Source organism: Sturnira hondurensis, unplaced genomic scaffold, assembly GCF_014824575.4.
Source record: "Sturnira hondurensis isolate 20B ecotype Veracruz unplaced genomic scaffold, ASM1482457v3 Scaffold0000880, whole genome shotgun sequence".
Taxonomy (NCBI): domain Eukaryota; kingdom Metazoa; phylum Chordata; class Mammalia; order Chiroptera; family Phyllostomidae; genus Sturnira; species Sturnira hondurensis.
This window is the reverse complement of record NW_028073511.1, coordinates 7,299,380-7,307,935: the sequence shown is the minus strand read 5'-3', so window position 1 is coordinate 7,307,935 and position 8,556 is coordinate 7,299,380. Positions and strand designations below refer to the sequence as shown.

The 8,556-nt window shown below is 43.2% G+C and overlaps 1 pseudogene; it reads left to right on the top strand.

The window, feature by feature from the left end:
* The first annotated feature begins 2,269 nt into the window (after positions 1-2,269).
* On the top strand, positions 2,270-2,741 carry LOC118993937 (protein BEX3-like; annotated as a pseudogene).
* Positions 2,742-8,556: the final 5,815 nt, after the last annotated feature.

Genomic DNA, 8,556 nt, shown 5'->3' with positions numbered 1-8,556 from the left:
CCGAGCGCCTGAACGGCGGCGGGAGGCGGCAGGATTGGACACAATCCCACCGTCCTTGGAGCGCCTTCCACGCTGGAGGACGCCGGATGAAGCCCTGGCCACAGGCCTCGCCACGGGCTCGGGGAGGCCCAGACCCGGGCCCTCACCTCCAACTGATGCTGAGGAGCCTCGTGAGCCCGGCTCGCCGTGGCGGATGGGGAAAGGGGCAGGAGAGGTGACGCCCCAGCCGCACTCGCTGTGCTTGGGCGCCAAGGCGGACCTCCCGGGCTGGGGTGCCAATGCGTCTGGGGTGCCAATGCACTCGTGCCCCACTCGTGCCCCACAGGGGACAGGGTTTACAGGGGACAGGGTTTGCTGTGCCTCGTTCTTAAGCCCCACAGGGACAGGGTTTAGGGTTTGCTGTGTTAGATTGGGAAGGGAAGGAGAGAGGGAGAGAAATATCAATGTAAATATCAATGTATGGTTGCCTCTGCCGAGGACAATGTATCGTGTGTCCCCGGCCAGTGCGAGGACAATGTATGGTGTGTCCCCGGCCAGTCCGGCCTGCAACCCAGGCATATGCCCTGACTGGGAATCAAACCGAGATCCTCTGGTTCGCAGGCCCATGCTCAATCCACTGAGCTACACCAGCGGGGGCCCTGACTCTTTCTTTTATGAACCCTTTTGATCACTTGAATTGTTGTAAGACTATATGGAGACTTAAATGCTTCTTTCCCCACAATTGCCCATGGGAAAAGTTTCTTATCTGTTTCGTTTGCCTAACTGTGGCACCCTAAATTTTCAGGCCTTTACTCTTCATTTACCCCCACAGCTAGGACAGAACTTGAATTCATAAAAGGAGGTCAAGAAGAAGGGAAGAAACATGATTTCAAATTCTTGCTGTATCCACTGAGGCAGAGGGCCTTTCGGTCGGACTTCTGTCCCTCGTCCCAGACCTAAATCTGGAAGAAGGGAGCGCTTGGCGACTCCAGTTGTCAGGAGGAGAGGGTGCAATGAGGAAATGCAGGTACTGTGACTGCCCCAGGGACATGTCTGCACTCGGTCTCTGTTCGTTTGCAAAGTCAGACACATTCGTCGGAGTGTCTCTTAGTCTCACACTTTTCCACTTCATTCCTTCACATTGTGAAGTGTCACCAGATACAATACAGATAAAATTAAAGCAGTGCTTAATAGCGCCCTAGATTAACCCTGTCAATCTCAGTGTCTTCAGTCTATCCAGATTAGAGGCTACTGTGTGCTTTCTAAGCCTCCTGGGCTTGTTTTGCACTTCTGCAATTTGTCATCCTACCAGTTTAAAAGCTCCTTCTGAAGAGAACTATTTCTTGCATTCCTGGAATGTAGCCTGGGGCTGAGGCAGTAAATACTGCCAGAATGAATACATGAATTTGATTTCTCTGAAAAGCTAGATTTTTACCTATACACTCACCCTTGAACATTCAATTTTGTTTTCAAGTTTACTGTAACTAATGTCTCTGTCATCATGTAAGGAAACCATTTGATTTAAAGACATCTAGTGGGTCTAGCTGAAACATCATCCTCATGACTCCACCATCCTCTCCTTTTACACACCTCTATTGTTTTACCCACCATGTCTTCCAATTGTTTACGATTTCTCCCTTCTATCAGAGTGTTACCTTCGCAAAAGCAGGAGCTCTTCTCATTTATTTTTATATTCTCAGTGCCTAGCACAGTGCTGGGCTTTCAGCCAGCACACAATAAATATTCAACAAAAGAATAAGAAGATAGTCTGGCACTGTGTCCTTATTGTGGAGGGAAGGAGTTTATTATAAAATGGTCTTCCTCTCATTTGGGATTGTTTGATTGTCCCACGGAGTAATGGAGATTTCAATTAATCCTCTTTTTCAATTTAAGCAGTATAAGTGAACTCTTGCAGAGACCACAGGGTTGTAGATACAGTAAGTGACTTATGTTTTCTATTTAACTTGCCCCAACACCTTCCATGGCTCAAGGCCTTTAATCCTGGGTGTTAAGCTGTATCACGTGGGCATTATGGGCGGATCAGAGCCCTTTCTCTCCCTTCTCCCACACATTTCCAATGCCTCATCTCTTCTGTGTCTGGGTAACTTTACTTTGCTCTGTCTTCCTCTGCTTCTGGACAGGGAATTAAAAAAAACCACCTCAAGTCACTCCCTTCTGGATACCACTCACACACAGTGGGCTGGCATCGGGCTTGGGAAAGTGTAGCAGGTTGGCTGGTCCAAGTGTCATGGAAGCACACTCACAGCGAGAACCAGGTAAAGGAGGAGACAGCAAGGACAGGCCCAGGAAAACAACCAGGGGAAAAAGTATCATCATGGCAAATGTCTGCCACAAAAACAAAGAAATGGAGCAGCAGTCCATATAGAATGGAGAGGAAGACCACTCTTTGGGAGGGGGTGAAGGCCACCAGCCAGCAGGAAATAACAGGTGGGGACAGGCTCACTCACTGGCTCTTAACTTCGTATGAGCCATACCCAATGGGTCAATAATAGGTCGATAGGTCAATGATGAGATGGGTAGAGATGGAGATGATATGGGATTATTCATGGAGAGCAATGAGAGAGAACTTAGGGAGCTGCAGTTGAGGAACTGTCTGCATATCATTATGGGGGAACTTTTTTTCCCATTGTTACAATGACCATCATGAAGAGCTTTGCCCTAATGCTTTGACTCCTGTCATTTTCCACGGGATGAATACTGTAACTCCCATCGTTGTTTTTCTTTTTCCTTGCATTTCCTGATAGGCCTTTACTGGTCTGTTTGCTGTGAACCTTGTGTAATATCCACATGTCAAGAGGGAGGGTTCTGTTAGCAGTCTCTAGTTGGAGATTGCCCTAGTATACAGTCTTAAGGTTCTGTCAACAGTAGTTTCATCCATTTGCATACAAAAATGTCGAGTTAACAAAGCATTAAAAAGCCAAAGGTTTTTTAAAAAAATAAATAAAATTAAAAACCTCAGACTATTGCAGATTAAGTGAAGATCAAGCTTTGGGTACATATTTCCCATACTTTATTAAGCAAAATATCTTGAGTTCCATAGAAGATAAATACAATTTTTTGCCTAGGCTTCAGAGGCCCTAAGCTTCAGAAATGGTAAGAGTGGGAATAATTTATTCTAATATAAGTATTTAAAAGTTAAAAGTGGACAGTTCCAGCCCTGGGTGGTGTAGCTCAGTGGATTGAGCGTGGGCCTGTGAAGCAAAGGATCGCAGTTCAATTCCCAGTCAGGGCACATTCCTGGGTTGCAGGCCGGTTCCCTGCAGGCCAGTTCCCAGCAGGGGACTCACGAAAGGCAACCATACATTGATGTTTCTCTCCCTCTCTCCTTCCCCTCTAAAGATAAATTAATAAATAAAATCTTTTAAAAATATATATATTTTTAAAAGTGGACAGTTCCAGCCAAGATGGAGGCGTAGGTAGAAACCCTTCGCTTTCTTGCACAGCCAAAAGAAGAATAAAAACCAATCTAAAATCAATAAACAACCAGATGTGCCAGAAAATCAGACTGCATGGAATTCTGACAACCAAGGACTTAAAGGAAAAATCAACCAGAACAACCAGACCGGTAAGGAGGACCTTGCAGGCTGACTCAGAAAAACCCCAGGCGCTTTGGCTGAGGGGTGGGGCTGACTGCCCAGTTCTCCAGAGCTGCACAAAGGAGGGACTGACTTAAGGGGAAGACTGAGACTCAGAGCTGACTGTGGGCTACAGCTGGGATTGCCACGGTGGGACACACTTCCAGTCTGACAGGGAGTCTGTTGGAAAGTGCGCTAGAGACAAGGAGGCCAGCTGCACTGTTCCCTCTCTGGCCCCTCCCTGACAGGCATCACAGCAGTGCAACAAGAAAGGTTGCCCTGCCTGCGTGAACACCTCAGCCCCCCCCCCCCTCCAGCTTATCAGCTGTGCCTAGACAAAGAAATATGACCCAAATGAAAGAACACAGCAAAACCTCAGAAAGAGAACTAAGTGATAAGGAAATTGCCAACCTATCTAATGAAGAATTTTAAAGCCCTGGTAATCAAAATGGTCACAGAACTGATTGTGTTTCGTTGGAAAATGAAAGAACAAATGAAAGATACCCAAAATGAAACAAAGCAAAATACTCAGGGAACCAACAGTGACAAGAAGGAAACCAGGATTCAAAGCTATGATTTGGAACAAGGGGAAGAAATTAACATCCAACTGAATCAGAACAAAGAAACAAGAATCCAAAAAAATGAGAGGCTGATGATTCTCTGGGACAACCTGAAATGTTCCAGTATCTGAATTATAGGGGTGCCAGAAAGAGAGGAACAGCAGTAAGAAATTGAAAACTTATCTGAACAAATAATGAAGGAAAACTTCCCCAATCTGGTGAAGGAATTAGACTTCCAGGAAGTCCAGGAAGCCCAGAGAGTCCCAAAGAATTTGGACCCAAAAAGGGACACACCAGAGCACATCATCATTAAGTTACCCAAGATTAAAGATGAACAGAAAATCCTAAAAGCAGCAAAAGATAAGGAGACAGTTACCTACAAAGGAGTTCCCAATAAGACTATCAGCTGATTTCTCAAAAGAAATCTTACAGGCTAGAAGGGGCTGGAAAGAAGTATTTGAAGTCATGAAAGGCAAGGACCTACATCCAAGATTACTCTATCCAGCAAAGCTATCATTTAGAATGGAAGAGCAGGTAAAGTGCTTCCCCGATAAGGTCAAGTTAAAGGAGTTCATCATATCGCCAAGCCCTTATTATATGAAATGTTAAAGGAACTTATCTAAGAAAAAGAAGATCAAAAATGTGAACAGTAAAATGACAACAAACTCACAACTAACAACAAATGAACCTAAAAGGAAAAAAAACATGAAAACAAAAGCTAAGCAAACAACCAGAACAGGAACAGAATTGGAGAAATGGACATAATACAGAGAGAGTTCAGTGGGGAGAGAGGAGGGAGGAATGGGGGGAAAGGGAATACGAAGCATGATTAGTAGGCATAAAATAGGTGGGGAGAGATAAAAATGGTATAGGAAACAGAGGATTCAAAGAACTTATATGTACAATCCATGGACATGAACTAATGGGGGGATTGCTGGAGGGTTGAAGGGACAGGTGGAGGGAAGTAAAGGGGGGATTGGGAAAACTTTAATAGCATAATTAATAAAAATACTTAAAAATAAAAGTGAAAATGATAAAGTGAGGGATAGAATGTGCCTGAGAGGTATGGGGATCCTATACTGAGTTATTTCAATAATTTTTTTGAAAGCAAGATGAAGGGAAGTTGGGCAAAACAGATGACATTGTATTCTGTGCTCTCTAATGAGAGCTCTAAGCAGAAACACAGGACAAGTCTATAGTTTCCACATCACTAGTTGGCCCTATTTCAAGATGCTTATTCAGGAAATTATTATTCAATAAACATATGTTTACTTATTCAAGTGAAACATACCCTGTATAGAGAGTGAGAAGACAATCTAAGATAAAGTATCGGCAGGCCACTTCTGACAAAGAACTTGTCTCTATAATACGTAAGATACCTTTAAAACTCAATGGTAAAAAAAAATATCCAATTTGGCCCTGGCTGGTGTAGCTCAGTGGATTGAGCACAGGCCTGCGAACCAAAGGATTGCGGTTCGATTCCCAGTCAGGGCACATGCCTGGGTTGCAGGCCAGTTCCCAGCAGGGGACTCACGAGAGGCAACCACACATTGATATTTCTCTCCTTCTCTCCTTCCCTTCCCCTCTAAAGAAAAATAAATAAAATCTTTAAAAAAATATCCAATTTGAAAATGGGCAAAAGATATGGATATACAGTAGCAGAGAAGAACAGGAAGCCATGTTGAACACATTAGCCATTAGGGAAAATCAGAACCACAATCCTGCATAACTACAAACCTATGATAATGAAAGGAAAATAGTGATAACAAAACTGGGTTGCTCATATTGCTGGTGGGAATGTGAAACGATGTAGTCGCTTTTAGAAAACTAATTATGTACTTGCCTTACGACCTTACAACTGCAGTCTTGGGCATTTATCCCAGAGAAGTGAAAACTTATGTTCATACAAAAAAACCTGTACAAAAATACTCATAGCCTTTATTCCTGTCAGCCCAAAACTGGAAACAACCCAAATGTCCTTCAATGGGAGGTTCCCAAGAGAACTGTGCTGAGTGAAAGAAAAATTCCTAATTGCATGCTGTATAATTCCATTTATATAATAGTCTCGACTTAACAAAAGTATAGACAGATCAGCAGTTGTGGGAGCCCGCCAGGCCGCAGGGGACCAAGGACAGAGTCCCCCACTGTGAAAATGGTGGAGGGACTTAGTTTCTGGTCCCTGGAGCCGGTGGGTATCTTGACATCTTCCGGACCTTCTCCTTCTCAGCCTTGAAGGAAAGAACAAGATCTTGGCATATGCGTCATGTTCCAAGAAAGTGATAGTCATGAGGACACTGTTATCTTTGGGCTCATGTTCTCAGGATATGAGAACATCTTGCCCTCTTGATAGCCTTCGGGAGTGTACAAACTTTTGTAAAACAGCATTGTTCTCAGGCCACTGCAGTTCTGCATATAAGCCAGCAGTTCCTTGAATAAAGTTGCCATTTGCCAGCAGAGCTTATGGTCCTCTCCATTCTTTTAAGTCCCTCGCCTCACCTCGCGACCACCCTTGCTGCTGCGGGCAGCGGCAAGCAGTTGCCAGTAGTTAGGGATAAGAGGAGAGGGGAGGAGTGTTTACAAAGAGGGGTAGCATGAGGGAGCCTTGTGATAAAGCTGCTCTGTACCTCGGGTGTGGTGGTGGTTATGTGGCGCTCACAAAGGTGATAAAATTGCATAGAGCTAGATACAGAACATCCAAGACTATGACATTATTGGGGTACAATTAGAGTAGAAAGAGCAAGCCAAGGCAAATTATCTATTTACCCTCGTTTCCACATCTGAAAAAGGGTGTAAGAGCACACACCCGATCGAGTGTTCTGAGGCATGTCATCAACGCAAGTACAATTGACATGCTTGTGTTAAATAAATGACAGGCATACAGGGAAAAAACCAAAGGCTTTAGCCTTTGAAAGTCTCTGGTTCTCACCTCAGGGTGAAATAGTTTCTTCATATATAAAAATGGAATCGTACTTAACTTTATTAGAAAGATTAAATGACTCAATTTAGGTAAAGGACCCACCACAGTAGATATTTAATAAATTAGAGCTGTTAGTAATAATAAGCAAATTAATAACTTAAAATACATTCTTAGTTCTCTTAAAGATTAGAAAATCTTAAATTAGATGTTTTAAAGTTAGGTTTATTGAAGCATAATCTACGTACAGCAGAACTTGACCTTTTGTGCGGCTTGATGATGCTTTGACAAGTGTACGGTTACACTTTTGTACACAGGATACCTTTGCACACGTGTAAATGCCCACCAGCACAGTTAACATGTAAGAACGTCTGCATTATCCAAGCATCAGTCCTACATCAGAGTTCTCCTGTGCCTCTTTGCAGTCTGTCCCCCTCCCTCCCGAATGGGCTCAGTCTCTGGCAACCGCAGCCCCTTTACAGGTTTGCCTTGTTCAGAATATTGCATGAGTGGAATCATAAGATTTGTAGCCTCTGGTGTCTGACTTCCATCATGGAGCTTAATGCCTCAGAATTTATCCACGCTGTTTGCATGAGTAGTTTTAGTTTTTGGTAGTTTTCCACAGGATAGACATTTATTTACCAGGTAATGATCTTTCAGGTAATTTCCATTTTTTGGTGATTATCACTGTAGCTGCTGGAAACACTCACATGTATGTCTTCGTGTGGACATTAATTTCATGTCTCTTGGGTAAACATCAGGACTTGGATTGCTGGGTCATATGGTAAATAAAGGGGTGGGGCAAAAGTAGGTTTACAGTTGTTTGTATGGAAAATAATAGAGTGATTAATAAATAAAAATGCAAGAAAAAATTTTCACGTACTCACAACTGTGAACCTAGTTTTGCCCACACCATATACGTTAATAAGAAATTACTTTCCACACAACTATCATTTTACATTAACAACAACAACATATGGGCTGCCACGCATCCTCACTGGCACTTAGGGTTACTAGTCGCTTTCATTTCAGCTATTGTTGTGTTTTGTAGTGGCATCTTATTGTGGCATCTCACTGTGGTTTTAATTTGTACTTTCCCAGTGAGGTTGCATGTTCTTTGTGTGCATATATGCCCTCACATGTCTTCTGTGGGGCAGCATCTCATCGGTTCCTTGGCCCCTTTAAAGGGCTTCTCACCTTTTGGGTTGTAAGAGTTTGCATGTGTCTCACATCACAGTGGCTTATTTGGCTTAAACGCCAATTGTGAATGACATAATATAAATCCTTCACCTTTGTTCTTTTTTCTTAATATTGTTTTGCCCATTCAAGGTCTTTGTTTTTCCATATGTACTTTAGAATATACTTGTCAATCTGCAGAAGAAGCTGAGCCTGGTGGGACTTTGTGTTAGGGTTTCATGGTAGATAGAGATCAATTTGAGAACTGACTTCTGAGCAATACTGAGCTCTGCCATCCATGGACGTGTTTTCTCTCTCCATTAATTGAGGT